Source organism: Ranitomeya variabilis, chromosome 2, assembly GCF_051348905.1.
Source record: "Ranitomeya variabilis isolate aRanVar5 chromosome 2, aRanVar5.hap1, whole genome shotgun sequence".
NCBI lineage: Eukaryota > Metazoa > Chordata > Amphibia > Anura > Dendrobatidae > Ranitomeya > Ranitomeya variabilis.
Window position 1 is genome coordinate 924,595,226 of NC_135233.1, and position 16,923 is coordinate 924,612,148.

Sequence of the window (16,923 nt, forward strand, 5' to 3'; positions counted from 1 at the left end):
TTCCCTTCCGAGCCCTGCCGTGCGCCCAAACAGTGGTTTACCCCCACATATGAGGTATCAGCGTACTCAGGACAAATTGGATAACAACGTCCGTGGTACAGTTTCTCCTTTTACTGCTGGGAAAATAAAAAAATTGTTGCTAAAAGATCATTTTTGTGACTAAAAAGTTAAATGTTCATTTTTTACTTCCATGTTTCTTCTGCTGCTGTGAAACACCTGAAGGGTTAATAAACTTCTTGAATGTGGTTTTGAGCACCTTGAGGGGTGCAGTTTTTAGAATGGTGTCACTTTTGGGTATTTTCAGCCATATAGAACCCTCAAAATGACTTCAAATGTGAGGTGGTCCCTAAAAAAAATGGTTTTGTAAATTTTGTTGTAAAAATGAGAAATCACTGGTCAAATTTTAACCCTTATAACTTCCTAGCAAAAAAAAAAATTGTTTCCAAAATTGTGCTGATGTAAAGTAGACATGTGGGAAACGTTATTTATTAACTATTTTGTGTCACATAACTCTCTGGTTTAACAGAATAAAAATTCAAAATGTGAAAATTGCGAAATTTTCAAATTTTTTGCCAAATTTCCGTTTTTTTCACAAATAAACTCAGAAATTATCGACCTAAATTTACCACTAACATGAAGCCCAATATGTCACGAAAAAACAATCTCAGAATCGCTAGGATCCGTTGAAGCGTTCCTGAGTTATTACCTCATAAAGGGACACTGGTCAGAATTTCAAAAAACGGCAAGGTCATTAAGGCCAAAATAGGCTGGGTCATGAAGGGGTTAAATAAAGAATCAAAATAAAAAATATTGATATACTCACCCTCGGACGTGCCCTGGTACTAACCGGCAGCCTTCCTTCCTAAGAATGAGCGCGTGAATGACCTGCGGTGACGTCGCAGCTTGTGATTGGTCACGTGACTGCCCATGTGACCGCTCGCGACCAATCACAAGCTGCGACGTCACTGCAGGTCATTCACGCGCTCATTCTTAGGAAGGAAGGCTGCCGGTTAGTACCAGGGCGCGTCCGAGGGTGAGTATATCAATATTTTTTATTTTGATTCTTTATTTTACACATTAATATGGATCCCAGGGCCTGAAGGAGAGTTTCCTCTCCTTCAGACTCTGGGAACCATAGTATCCCATTGCACTGCATTGGGTTTTGTGTTTCGGCCGACCCCGACCCTGACTTTTTTATAGGATCGGTCGATTTCACTCGACCCGACTTTTGAGAAAGTCGGGTTTCGTGAAACCCGACCCGATCCTATAAAAATAAAAGTCGCTCAACCCTAGTTGCAACGTCTTAGTGATATGGATAGCAAATGGGGGCTTGTTACATAAAGAATTGTAATTACATCATAGTGTTAAAACTACTGGAAAAGGGATAAATGTGGGGTAAACAGTGATTACAAGTCAGATAATTACAGTAGCAGGAAAAGGCAAATGGTCTTTGTAAGTAGAGAAATTAAGTCACTGGATTTTCCTTGAGTTATTCCACTGAACCCAACAATGAGATTATTTAACAGAACTAATCAACTTTATTATAATAAAAGTAGAACAATGCTAAATATTCTTAGCTGTGAATAAAAAATAACTGTTACATTGTTTTATGTTACTCAATTAGGTTGTGTAACCACTCTCTATATATGTGTGAACAGAGACAAAATTTTCATTTTAACCACTGCACACTTTTATGCCACAATATAATAAGCACATGCTTTGTAAGAGTGCTATCATTTGTCTGGTAACGTCTGCAAAATGACAGTTTGATGCAAGTAATGGTCGTGGGAAAAGAGTGGAAGGTAATGAAAATGCAAATTGTTCTATTTTTGTACTCTATTTTCATATGAAAAAGGATGATTAAGGCTTTTTGCCTGACAAGGTGATAGTTTGATGTGAACATCAGGGTGCTGAAATTCAGAATCTTAATAACAAAGCTGCAAATTTCCCTTTAAAGATACATAATTTATCAGTTCATTTTCCAAGCTATAAATTTGCAAGTTTTAAATATCTTTATTCTGTACCTCACACAAGTTGTTATATTAATTACTGCTAAACTTTACATTAATTTCATAATGTAAAAATTCCAAAAGTCTTTCCATGCAATAATGATCACGTCCTCCATGTTTCTTAAATTGCCTGAAATATATACAGGATTTTAAATAGATGAAGATATAACATCCATGTTCAAAATAACTGTATAACAAGGGGAATTTATCATCCCTCCATCTACATTTTATGGCATAAAAAAGTGTAAATTATCATGCCCTAGGCTTTTTTGTCATTTAACACTAGGACTACTGGACTCATGACCCCGACTAGAACTACTGAATGTAGTCATTCTGACTACTGACTTGTTTTCGTTTATTTGTAGAGTTTCATTTGTGGTTATTTATTAATAATTATATTTTTTTTATTGTATTATTATTGTGAGATCCAACAGTAATGCTTTGGAATGTTTTTTTTTCTGATTTTTTATATTTTTCTACAGGAAATAACAAAAGTAAACTAAGTAAAACAATAATAATAGACGTTTTACAATCATTTATTATTAAAGTGCACACATATAAACAACAACTCAAGAACAACAAGCAGAGAAAATGACTACTAGGTCAGTCAGTGCTCCTTCTCCTCAGTACCTGAAGAAGGCCGTTGGGTCGATACCGGTTGTACTTCATAATAACGTTCTATTGAGATTCTGCTCCAATTCTACATTTTCCTTCTCCTCCTAAAAAGTACGGCATAATTGACCTTCTAAACATTTGTTGATTCACATTTCAGGCATCGTCTTTCATTTACGGTGGTACATTGCCCACACAAAGACTTACGGCAAGTCATACAATAGCTAACAGATCTATTATTTTTGCAGCTAAACTCTTTCCTAACAATTCATTGAGGTAGATGCAGGGGGTCCTTTACAACTTTTATTGCTAGGATCATTGTAAAACTACAACAAAAAATAGCAGTACTGGACATATATACAGTATATATTCATATAACACAGCATACAATGAGAATCACCAGTAACATATCCCTGCTGTTCTGTTCGCTACCACTATACAAATATAATGTTCGTTCATTTTTGACTGGACCTATAAAAGTCTTAATGTTTTAGCTAATTTATACATTTTTTCGCAGAATTATACTGTATGTGAATATGGTTGATCATAAACAGAAGAAAAATGAAAAAAAAACATGTAATTTTTATCGTTTTCGTGTCATAAACCATTGCATTGCATTATTGCTATATTCATGCATATTGCTCATTTGCAGATAAAAAAATATTCTTTCTAGCTGTAAACTATAACTAATAACATCAAGCTGTATGCAAATATAGTTTTTCCCCAAAATAAATTGCTGTTTCACACTATACAATACAAAATAATAGAATAATATGACATTAAAATGTTGTATCTGCTATATACTTGTATGAGTTTATTGAGCTCGTATGTCTGCATGTGTTCTCTTTGTCTCTTCAGCTGAACTGAAAGTAAACTTACTATCCAGACTACTGTCTACTGCTAGGACCAGAGAAAAACAACACCCTTCTTTAGCATAAGATAAGAGCCTACAGGTATTAGGGTATGTGCACATGTCCGGATTTCTTGCAGAAATTTCCTGAAGGAAACCGGAAATTTTCTGCAAGAAATCCGCATTTTTTTTTTGCGTTTTTTTCCGTTTTTTTCGCATTTTTTTAGCATTCTGCAAGCGTAATTAGCTTGCAGAATGCTAAAGTTTTCCAAGCGATCTGTAGCATCGCTTGGAAAACTGACTGACAGGTTGGTCACACTTGTCAAACATAGCGTTTGACAAGTGTGACCATCTTTTTACTATAGATGCAGCCTATGCAGCATCTATAGTAAAAGATAGAATGTTTAAAAATAATAAAAAAATAAAAAAAATGGTTATACTCACCTGCAGGCGTCCATTCCTATAGATGCCGTTGTGGTTCAGGACCTTCCATGACGTCGCGGTCACGTGAGCGGTCACATGACCGGTCTCGACCAATCACAAGACGGCGACGTCATCGGCAGGTCCTTCACCGCACACCAGCTTTAGAAACCGAAGCGGCAGCATGCACCTGAGAGGCGGGAAGACATCGAAGGTGAGTATAGGACTATTTTTTATTTTAATTCTTTTTTTTTACCAATTATATGGTGCCCAGTCCGTGGAGGAGAGTCTCCTCTCCTCCACCCTGGGTACCAACCGCACATAATCTGCTTACTTCCCGCATGGTGTGCACAGCCCCGTGCGGGAAGTAAGCAGATCAATGCACTCCTAGGTGTGCGGAATCCCCTGCAATTCCACATTTTAATGAACATGTTGCTTTTTTTTCCGCAATGCGATTTTTTCGCGGAAAAAAAGGCTACATTTGCACAAAAAATGCGGAATACACTGAAAATAATGGGAGGCATATGTTAGCGTTTTTTTCGCGTTTTTATCACGTTTTTATAGCGAAAAAAACGCGAAAAATACTGAACGTGTGCACATGGCCTTACAAACAAGCTCTTTTCACTTCAGCATTACACAGTAATAGAACCAGGTAACACTAGGAAAATGTGAAAAGTTGACATCTGAACTGAACTACATCTATATGAACATCAGGGTAAATAAGATACAGTGAAAAAATTATGCACAAAACTTTACAGCAACATTTAGTGACAAAAAGACAGCAAAATATAGTAGGTAGTCAAAATGACTACCTTTAGTAGTTAAAGGTAAATTTTGAAAAAAACGCGCAATTTTTTCACCAAAATTATTTATTGTCACAAAATCTTTTTTCCATCCTATTTGAGGAAAAGTCACTGAGTCTCAAGCCGGAATTCCGAAAAATGTAGTCACAGAAGAGAAATAAAAAGTGCAAGTAGTCAAAATGACTATACCAGTAGTCCTAGTGTTTTTTAAGGCACTTTTCTAAAAAGTGGTTGAAGCTTTAGCAGAAGTACCCAAACCAGCTCTATAAACTTACCATGGTTACTGTGAGAAAGTGGCATAAATTAGAATAAGCAATGGCAGTGACATGATGGTATTGATTTGACTTTCTAGCACACACATTAAACATATCTTACTCCAGCATGCTTTTACTAAAGACTGGTGTAAAAAGCGCTGTTCTAAAAATGTTTTTATATTTCTAGGTTTCTGTCTTCTATTGTCAAATACTGTTTTTAAAATAATAAAATAAAATCTAAATCAGCCTTCATAGGAACACTCTACATTCTTTAGAATGTAAGCAGCAAGGGCAGTGTCCTCTTTCCTCTGTACCGGTCTAACCCCTTCTCATATACAGCACGATGGAATCAATGGTGTTATATAAATAATAATAGTACATAAAATAGGTCCAGTGTCTACTCTCTGCCTCTGCTGCTGAGCTCTACATACTGCTGTAGTGGTGACTAAAGTACACATCACCACTGCATCATATCACTGAAGTCAGCGGTTATGCTGACATACAGGTGCTTCTTACAAAATTAGAATATCATCAAAAAGTTAATTTATTTCAGTTCTTCAATGCAAAAATGTTGTGAAATTGGATTTTGGGCTCCCCCGGTGGCCACTGGTGGAATTGAACTGGTGTGCATCATCCTCTCTGTTCACCTGTTTCCATCAGGATGTGGGAGTCGCTATTTAGCCTTGCTCCTCTGTCACTTCCATGCCGGTCAACATTGTAATCAGAAGCCTTTCTGTGCATGTTCCTGCTGCTAGACAACTCTCAGCTAAGTTGGACTTTAGTCCTTGTTTGTTTTTGCATTTTGTTCCAGTTCACAGCTGTAGTTTCGTTTCTGTGTCTGGAAAGCTCTTGTGATCTGAAATTGCCACTCTGATGTTATGAGTTAATACTAGAGTCTTAAAGTAATTTCAGGATGGTGTTTTGATAGGGTTTTCAGCTGACCATGAAAGTGCCCTTTCTGTCTTCCTGCTATCTAGTAAGCGGACCTCAATTTTGCTAAACCTATTTTCATACTACGTTTGTCTTTTCATCTAAAATCACCGCCAATATTTGTGGGGGCCTCTGTCTGCCTTTCGGGGAAATTTCTCTAGAGGTGAGCCAGGACTATATTTTTCTCTGCCAGGATTAGTTAGTCCTCCGGCCGGCGCTGGGCGTCTAGGGATAAAACGCAGGCTACGCTACCCGGCTACTGTTAGTTGTGCGACAGGTTTAGTTCATGGTCAGATTAGTTTCCATCCTTCCAAGAGCTAGTTCTTATGTTCGCTGGGCTATGTTCTCTTGCCATTGAGAACCATAACAGTTTGACCGGCCCGAAAGGGTTAAATTAATTGACAGAGAAAGGAGAGAAAAGAGAAGTCTGCTGAAGATTTTTTTTTTTTTTTTTTCCTTCAGTTCTGAGTGTGCTTGTAATTGAATCTCTTGCAAGTCTGCCTATATTGCAGCCTTTCTCTCTCTCTCTCCTTCTAATCCTGGAATGGCTCTGTGTTCACCTGTTTAAAATGGATATTCAGAGTTTAGCTGCAGGTTTGAATAATCTCACCACGAAAGTTCAAAATTTACAAGATTTTGTTGTTCATGTTCCTATATCTGAACCTAGAATTCCTTTGCCTGAATTTTTCTCGGGGAATAGATCTTGCTTTCAAAATTTCAAAAATAATTGCAAGTTGTTTTTGTCCCTGAAATCTCGCTCTGCTGGAGATCCTGCTCAGCAGGTCAGGATTGTGATTTCCTTGCTCCGGGGCGACCCTCAGGATTGGGCTTTTGCATTGGCTCCAGGGGATCCTGCGTTGCTCAATGTGGATGCGTTTTTTCTGGCCTTGGGGTTGCTTTATGAGAAACCTCAGTTAGAACTTCAGGCGGAAAAGGCCTTGATGTCCCTATCTCAGGGGCAAGACGAAGCTGAAATATACTGCCAGAAATTCCGTAAATGGGCTGTGCTTACTCAGTGGAATGAGTGCGCCCTGGCGGCGAATTTCAGAGAGGGTCTCTCTGATGCCATTAAGGATGTTATGGTGGGGTTCCCTGTGCCTGCGGGTCTGAATGAGTCCATGACAATGGCTATCCAGATCGATAGGCGTCTGCGGGAGCGCAAACCTGTGCACCATTTGGCGGTGTCTACTGAGAAGATGCCAGAGAATATGCAATGTGATAGAATTCTGTCCAGAAGTGAATGGCAGAATTTTAGACGAAAAAATGGGTTGTGCTTCTATTGCGGTGATTCAACTCATGTTATATCAGCATGCTCTAAGCGTACTAAGAAGCTTGATAAGTCTGTTTCAATTGGCACTTTACAGTCTAAGTTTATTCTATCTGTGACCCTGATTTGTTCTTTATCATCTATTACCGCGGATGCCTATGTCGACTCTGGCGCCGCTTTGAGTCTTATGGATTGGTCCTTTGCCAAATGCTGTGGGTATGATTTGGAGCCTCTTGAAACTCCTATACCCCTGAAGGGGATTGACTCCACCCCATTGGCTAGCAATAAACCACAATACTGGACACAAGTAACTATGCGGATTAATCCGGATCACCAGGAGATTATTCGCTTTCTTGTGCTGTATAACCTACATGATGTGTTGGTGCTTGGATTGCCATGGTTGCAATCTCATAACCCAGTCCTTGACTGGAAAGCTATGTCGGTGTTAAGCTGGGGATGTAAGGGGACGCATGGGGACGTACCTGTGGTTTCCATTTCATCATCTATTCCCTCTGAGATTCCTGAATTCTTGACTGAATATCGTGACATTTTTGAAGAACCTAAGCTTGGTTCATTACCTCCGCACCGGGAGTGCGATTGTGCCATAGATTTGATTCCAGGTAGTAAATACCCTAAGGGTCGTTTATTTATTCTGTCTGTGCCCGAACATGCTGCTATGCGAGAATATATAAAGGAGTCCTTGGAAAAGGGACATATTCGTCCTTCGTCATCTCCCTTAGGAGCCGTTTTTTTCTTTGTGGCTAAGAAAGATGGCTCTTTGAGGCCGTGCATTGATTATCGGCTTTTGAATAAAATCACGGTTAAATATCAATATCCGTTGCCACTGCTGACTGATTTGTTTGCTCGCATAAAGGGGGCCAAGTGGTTCTCTAAGATAGATCTCCGTGGGGCGTATAATTTGGTGCGAATTAAGCAGGGGGATGAGTGGAAAACCGCATTTAATACGCCCGAGGGCCACTTTGAGTATTTGGTGATGCCTTTTGGTCTTTCAAATGCCCCTTCAGTCTTTCAGTCCTTTATGCATGACATTTTCCGTGATTATTTGGATAAATTTATGATTGTGTATCTGGATGATATTTTGATTTTTTCGGATGACTGGGACTCTCATGTCCAGCAGGTCAGGAGGGTTTTTCAGGTTTTGCGGTCTAATTCCTTGTGTGTGAAGGTTTCTAAGTGCGTTTTTGGGATTCAGAAGATTTCCTTTTTGGGATATATTTTTTCCCCCTCTTCCATCGAGATGGATCCTGTCAAGGTTCAGGCTATTTGTGATTGGACGCAACCCTCTTCTCTTAAGAGTCTTCAGAAATTTTTGGGCTTTGCTAACTTTTATCGTCGATTTATTGCTGGTTTTTCTGATGTTGTTAAACCATTGACTGATTTGACTAAGAAGGGTGCTGATGTTGCTGATTGGTCCCCTGCTGCTGTGGAGGCCTTTCGGGAGCTTAAGCGCCGCTTTTCTTCCGCCCCTGTGTTGCGTCAGCCTGATGTTGCTCTTCCTTTTCAGGTTGAGGTCGACGCTTCTGAAATCGGAGCTGGGGCGGTTTTGTCGCAGAGAAGTTCCGATTGCTCCGTGATGAGACCTTGTGCTTTTTTCTCGCGTAAATTTTCGCCCGCCGAGCGGAATTATGATGTTGGGAATCGGGAGCTTTTGGCCATGAAGTGGGCTTTTGAGGAGTGGCGTCATTGGCTTGAGGGGGCTAGACATCAGGTGGTGGTATTGACTGACCACAAAAATCTAATTTATCTTGAGTCCGCCAAACGCCTGAATCCTAGACAGGCGCGCTGGTCGTTGTTTTTCTCTCGGTTTAATTTTGTGGTGTCCTACCTGCCGGGTTCTAAGAATGTTAAGGCGGATGCCCTTTCTAGGAGTTTTGAGCCTGACTCCCCTGGTAATTCTGAACCTACAGGTATCCTTAAGGATGGAGTGATATTGTCTGCCGTTTCTCCAGACCTGCGGCGGGCCTTGCAGGAGTTTCAGGCGGATAGACCTGATCGTTGCCCATCTGGTAGACTGTTTGTTCCTGATGATTGGACCAGTAAAGTCATTTCTGAGGTTCATTCTTCTGCGTTGGCAGGTCATCCTGGAATCTTTGGTACCAGGGATTTGGTGGCAAGGTCCTTCTGGTGGCCTTCCCTGTCTCGAGATGTGCGAGGCTTCGTGCAGTCTTGTGGCGTTTGTGCTCGGGCCAAGCCTTGTTGTTCTCGGGCTAGTGGATTGTTGTTGCCCTTGCCTATCCCGAAGAGGCCCTGGACGCACATCTCGATGGATTTTATTTCGGATCTTCCTGTTTCTCAGAAGATGTCTGTCATCTGGGTGGTGTGTGATCGTTTCTCTAAGATGGTCCATTTGGTTCCCCTGCCTAAGTTGCCTTCTTCTTCCGAGTTGGTTCCTCTGTTTTTTCAAAATGTGGTCCGTTTGCATGGTATTCCGGAGAATATCGTTTCTGACAGAGGTACCCAATTCGTGTCTAGATTTTGGCGAGCATTCTGTGCTAGGATGGGCATAGATTTGTCTTTCTCGTCTGCTTTCCATCCTCAGACTAATGGCCAGACCGAGCGGACGAATCAGACCTTGGAGACATATTTGAGGTGTTTTGTGTCTGCAGATCAGGATGATTGGGTTGCTTTTTTGCCTTTAGCGGAGTTTGCCCTCAATAATCGGGCCAGCTCTGCCACCTTGGTGTCTCCCTTTTTCTGTAATTCGGGGTTTCATCCTCGATTTTCTTCTGGTCAGGTGGAATCTTCGGATTGTCCTGGAGTGGATGCTGTGGTGGAGAGGTTGCATCAGATTTGGGGGCAGGTAGTGGACAATTTGAAGTTGTCCCAGGAGAAGACTCAGCTTTTTGCCAACCGCCGGCGTCGGGTTGGTCCTCGGCTTTGTGTTGGGGACTTGGTGTGGTTGTCTTCTCGTTTTGTCCCTATGAGGGTTTCTTCTCCCAAGTTTAAGCCTCGGTTTATCGGCCCGTACAAGATATTGGAGATTCTTAACCCTGTGTCCTTCCGTTTGGACCTCCCTGCATCTTTTTCTATTCATAATGTTTTTCATCAGTCATTATTGCGCAGGTATGAGGTACCGGTTGTGCCTTCCGTTGAGCCTCCTGCTCCGGTGTTGGTTGAGGGCGAGTTGGAGTACGTTGTGGAAAAAATCTTGGACTCCCGTGTTTCCAGACGGAAACTCCAGTATCTGGTCAAATGGAAGGGATACGGTCAGGAGGATAATTCTTGGGTGACTGCCTCTGATGTTCATGCCTCCGATTTGGTCCGTGCCTTTCATAGGGCTCATCCTGATCGCCCTGGTGGTTCTGGTGAGGGTTCGGTGCCCCCTCCTTGAGGGGGGGGGTACTGTTGTGAAATTGGATTTTGGGCTCCCCCGGTGGCCACTGGTGGAATTGAACTGGTGTGCATCATCCTCTCTGTTCACCTGTTTCCATCAGGATGTGGGAGTCGCTATTTAGCCTTGCTCCTCTGTCACTTCCATGCCGGTCAACATTGTAATCAGAAGCCTTTCTGTGCATGTTCCTGCTGCTAGACAACTCTCAGCTAAGTTGGACTTTAGTCCTTGTTTGTTTTTGCATTTTGTTCCAGTTCACAGCTGTAGTTTCGTTTCTGTGTCTGGAAAGCTCTTGTGATCTGAAATTGCCACTCTGATGTTATGAGTTAATACTAGAGTCTTAAAGTAATTTCAGGATGGTGTTTTGATAGGGTTTTCAGCTGACCATGAAAGTGCCCTTTCTGTCTTCCTGCTATCTAGTAAGCGGACCTCAATTTTGCTAAACCTATTTTCATACTACGTTTGTCTTTTCATCTAAAATCACCGCCAATATTTGTGGGGGCCTCTGTCTGCCTTTCGGGGAAATTTCTCTAGAGGTGAGCCAGGACTATATTTTTCTCTGCCAGGATTAGTTAGTCCTCCGGCCGGCGCTGGGCGTCTAGGGATAAAATGCAGGCTACGCTACCCGGCTACTGTTAGTTGTGCGACAGGTTTAGTTCATGGTCAGATTAGTTTCCATCCTTCCAAGAGCTAGTTCTTATGTTCGCTGGGCTATGTTCTCTTGCCATTGAGAACCATAACACAAAAAGTGACATTCATATATTATATAGAGTCATTACAAACAGAGTGATCTACTTTAAGTGTTTATTTCTGTTAATGTTGATGGTTTTGGCTTACAGCCAATAAAACCCCCAAAGTCATTATCTGATTAAATTAGAATAATGAACAAAAAAACAAATACAAAGGCTTCCTAAGCATTTAAAAAGGTCCATTAGTCTGTTTCAGAAGGATTCACAATCATGGGGAAGACTGCTGACTTGACAGATGTCCAGAAGGCAGTCATTGACCCACTCCACAAGGAGGGTAAGCCACAAAAGGACATTGTAAAAGAATTTGACTATTCAAAGAGTGCTGTATCCAAGCTTATAGATAGAAAGTTGAGTAGAAGGAAAAAGTGTGGTAGGAAAAAGTGCACAAGCAACCAGGATAATCACTGCCTTGAAAGAATTGTTAAGAAAAGGGAATTCAAAAATTGGGGGGAGATTCACAAGGAGTAGACTGCTGCTGGAGTCATTGCTTCAAGAGCCACCACAGATGTATCCAGGACATGGGCTACTAGTGTCATATTCCTTGTGTTAAGCCACTCATGACCAATAGACAACTCCAGAAGCATCTTACCTGGGCCAAGGAGAGGAACAGCTGGGATGTTGCTCAGTGGTGCAAGGTGTTGTTTTCAGATTAAAGTTATATTTGCATTTGATTTGGAAATCAAGGTCCCAGAGTCTGAAGGAAGAGTGGAGAGGCACACAATCCAAGCTGCTTGACGTCTAGTGTGAAGTTTCCACAATCAGTAATGGTTAAGGTCGATTGTGACTTATCAAGAATAAAGTTAGTGCAGCCATCTACCAGGAAATTTTAGAGCACTTCATGCTTTCCTCTGTCGACAAGCTTTTTGAAGATGGAATTTTTTTTTCATCCAGCAGGACTTGGCATCTGTCTACACTGCCAAAAGTACCAATACCTGGTTTAAAAGCAACAGTATCACTGTGCTTGATATTCCAGCAAACTAGCCTGGCCTTAACCCCAACCTGGGTTTCCAAAATACCTCAGCAGTGCCACAGGCTGACTGCCACCATGCCGTTCCGCATTGATGCAGTAATTGATGCAAAATGAGCACTGACCAAGTATTGAGTGCAATTACTGAACAAAAATTTCAGTAGGCCAACATTTCAATTTTTAACCCCTTAATCCCATATAATGTACTATCCCATCGAGGTGACCTGGGACTTAATTCCCAGTGACGGGACAGTACGTTATATGCGATCGGCTGTGCTCACGGGGGGAGCGTGGCCGATCGCGGCCGAGTGTCAGCTGACTATCACAGCTGACATCCAGCACTATGTGCCAGGAGTAGTCACAGACCACTCCTGGCACATTAACCCCCAGCAAACTGCGATCAAAGATGATCGCAGTGTTCCAGCGTTATAAGGAAGCATTGCTCAGGGAGGAGGCTCCCTGGGTGCTTCCCTGAGACCCTCGGAGCAACACGATGTGATCGCGTTGCTCCAAGGGTCTCCTACCTCCTCCTCCCTGCAGGCCCGGATCAAAAATGGCCAGGGGGGGCCTTCCGGGTCCTGCAGGAAGGTGGCTTGCAAGCGCCTGCTCAGAGCAAGTGCTTGCAAGCATCCCAGCAGTGCCTGTCAGATCGCTGATCTGACACGGTGCCCTGCAAAGTGTCAGATCAGCGATCTGACCCTATAACATGATGCCCCCCCAGGGCAATGTTATAAAGTAAAAAAAAAATTACACATGTAAAAAAAAAAAAAAAAAATCCTAAATAAAGAAAAAAAAATCTTGTTCCCATAAATACATTTCTTAATCTAAAAAAAAACAATAAATGTACACATATTTTGTATCGGCGCGTCCATAGTGACTCAAACTATAAAACTGTCCCACTAGTTAACCCCTTCAGTGATCACTGTAAAAAAAAACGAGGCAAAAAAACGCTTTATTATCATACCGCCGAACAAAAAGTGGAATAAAACACGATAAAAAAAACAGATATAAATATATATATATATATATACAATATATATTATGGTATCACTGAAAACGTCAAAAAATGACCCGCCATACAGCATCATCAGCGAAAAAATAAAAGTTATAGCCCTTAGAATAAAGCGGTGCAAAAATAATAATTTTTTCTACAAAATAGTTTTTATCGTATAAAAGTGCCAAAACATAAAAAAAGATATAAATGAGGTATCGCTGTAATCGTACTGACTCGAAGAATGAAACTCCTTTATCAATTTCACCAAATGTGGAATGGTATAAATGCACCTCCCAAAAAGAAATTCATGAATAGCTGGGTTTTGGTCATTCTGTTTCACAAAAATCAGAATAAAAAGCGATCCAAAAATGTCACATGCCCAAAAATAGTACCAATAAAAACGTCAACTCATCCCACAAAAAATAAGACCTCACATGACTCAAAATGTGGAGACGCAAATCTATTTTTTGCAATAAAAAGCGTATTTTAGTGTGTAACGGCTGCCAATCACAAAAATCCGCTAAAAAACCTGCTATAAAAGTAAATCAAACCCCCCTTCATCACCCCCATAGTTAGGTAAAAATAATAAAATAAAAAAATGTATTTATTTCCATTTTCCCATTAGGGTTAGGGTTAGGGTTAGGGTTGGGGATAGGGTTGGGGATAGGGTTAGGGTTGGGGCTAGGGTTAGGGCTAGGGTTAGGGTTGGGGCTAGGGTTAGGACTAGAGTTAGGTCTGGGGCTAGGGTTAGGGTTGAGGCTAGGGTTAGGGTTGGGGCTAGGGTTTGTGTTGGGGCTAGGGTTAGGGCTAGAGTTGGGGCTAGGGTTAGGGCTAAAGTTAAGGTTAGGGTTGGGGCTAGCTAAAGTTAGGGTTAGGGTTGGGGCTAAAGTTATTGTTAGAGTTTGGATTATATTTACGGTTGGGATTTGGGTTAGGAGTGTGTCAGGGTTAGGGGTGTAGTTAGGTTTATGGTTTGGATTAGGGTTAGGGGTGTGTTGGAGTTAGGGGTGTGGTTAGGGTTGGGATTAGGGTTAGGGGTCTGTTGGGGTTAGGGGTGTGTTGGGGTTAGGGTTAGGGGCATGTTCGATTTAGGCGTGTGGTTAGGGTTATGGGTAGAGTCGGGATTAGGGTTAGGGGTGTGTTAGGGTTAGGGTTTCAGTTAGAATTGGGGGCTTCCACTGTTAAGTTCCTTGGGGGTCTAGTTTCCCATATGGCATCACTTGTGGGGGGTTTCTACAGTTTAGGTACATTATGGGCTCTGCAAATGCAATGTGATGCCTGCAGACCATTCCATCTAAGTCTGCATTCGAAATGGCACTCCTTTCCTTCCGAGCTCTACCATGCGCCCAAACGGTGGTTCCCTTCCACATATGGGGTATCAGCGTACTCAGGACATATTGGACAACAACTTTTGAGGTCCAATTTCTCCTGTTACCCTTGGGAAAATACAAAAATGGGGTTAAAAAATAATTTTTGTGAAAAAAAAATAATTTTTATTTTCATGGCTCTGCGTTATAAACTGTAGTGAAACACTTGGGGGTTCAAAGCTCTCACAACACATCTAGATACAGAACACATCCTTAGGTGGTCTACTTTCCAAAATGGTGTCACTTGTGGGGGGTTTCAATGTTTAGGCACCTCAGGGGCTCTCCAAACGTGACATGGTGTCTCTTCTCAATTCCAGTCAATTTTGCATTGAAAAGTCAAACGTCGCTTCTTCCCTTCCGAGCTCTGCCATGCGCCTAAACAGTGGTTTACCCCCACATATCGGATATCAGTGTACTCAAGACAAATGGCACAACTTTTGGGGTCCAATTTCTTCTCTTACCCTTGGGAAAATAAAAAATTGAGGGCAAAAAAACATTTTTGGGAAAAAATTATTTTTTATTTTTACGGCTCTACATTATAAACGTCTTTGAAGCACATGGTGGGTCAAAGTGCTCACCACACATCTAGATAAGTTCCTTTGTGGGGTGTACTTTCCAAAATGTTGTCACTTGTGGGGGGTTTCAATGTTTAGGCACATCAGGGACTCTCCAAACGCAGCATGGCATTCCATCTCAATTCCAGTAAATTTTGCATGGAAAAGTCAAACGGCGCTCCTTCCATCCTGAGCTCTGCCATGCCATGCTTAAACAGTGGTTTACCCCCACATATGGGGTATCGGCCTACTCAGGACAAATTGTACAACAACTTTTGGGATCCATTTTCTCCTGTTACCCTTCGTAAAATAAAACAAAATGGAACTGAATTACATTTTTTGTGAAAAAAAGTTAAATGTTCGTTTTTTTTAAACATTCCAAAAATTCCTGTTAAACACCTGTAGGGTTAATAAACTACTTGAATGTGGTTTTGAGCACCTTAAGGGGTACAATTTTTAGAATAGTGTCACACTTGGTTATTTTCTATCATATAGACCACTCAAAATGACTTCAAATGTGATGTGGTTCCTAAAAATATGGTGTTGTAAAAATGAGAAATTGCTGGTCAAATTTTAACCCTTATAACTCCCTAACAAAAAAAGATGATGGTTCCAATATTGTGCTGATGTAAAGTAGGCATATGTGAAATGTTACTTCTTAAGCATTTTTTGTGACATATCTCTGTGACTTAAGGGCATAAAAATTCAAAGTTGGAAAATTGCGAAATTTTCAAAATTTTTGCCAAATTTACTTTTTTTTCACAAATAAACGCAGGTAATATCAAAGAAATTTTAGCACTATCAAGAAGTACAATATGTCATGAAATAACATTCTCAGAATCATCAGGATACATTGAAGAGTTCCAGAGTTATAACCTCATAAAGGGACAGTGGTCAGAATTGTAAAAATTCGCCTTGTCATTAACGTGCAAACCACCCTTGGGGGTTAAAGGGTTAAAATTATTTTTTAAACTGGTGGTATAAAGTATTCTAATTTACTGAGATAATAACTTTTGAGTTTTCATTGGTTGTAAGCCATAGTCATCAATATTAACAGAAATAAACACTTGAAATAGATCACTCTGTTTGTAATTACTATATAATATATGAGTTTCACATTTTGTATTTCAGAACTGAAATAAATTAACTTTTTGATGATATTCTAATTTTGTGAGAAGCACCTGTAGATGACATGAGGGCTTTTGATTAACTTCACCAACTCACCGTTATTTTAGAATATACCATAACACAGACAGTTAATTAAACTATGGTCTCTGAGGCCACGTGCACATGTTGAGTATTTGCAGGAAATCCTACAATATACAGAATCCTGTATAGCACAACTAAGTGCCTGCATATTGAACACCAACAGGCCCCTTCATACATTATATCACCAACGAGAATATTAGTGAGTACAACAAATTAGTATCACTAGATTAGCCTGCACTTATTTTTATAATATCACCACTAATGCAAATATAAATCTATCTAATTAGTGGGAAATTTGGTTGTACAAGACCATACGGGGAACAACGTCCCTAAGCATTACGCTCTCTACAAGCAGATTTTCTATATGGATCCTAGGCAGACTACACCACTAATGACAATTTAAGTGAGTACATCCTTACAATTGTTTATATGCACCTTATCACTTGGTTCCACTTACAATTAGTAGTGCTATAAATTTCCACTCATTGTTTATTTACTGAAAGCTCACTAATATCACCAACGGTATTGGTAGTGAGTGTATCTACATTTGATCTCACAATTATTTAGGTATATCCATATGTTGTTT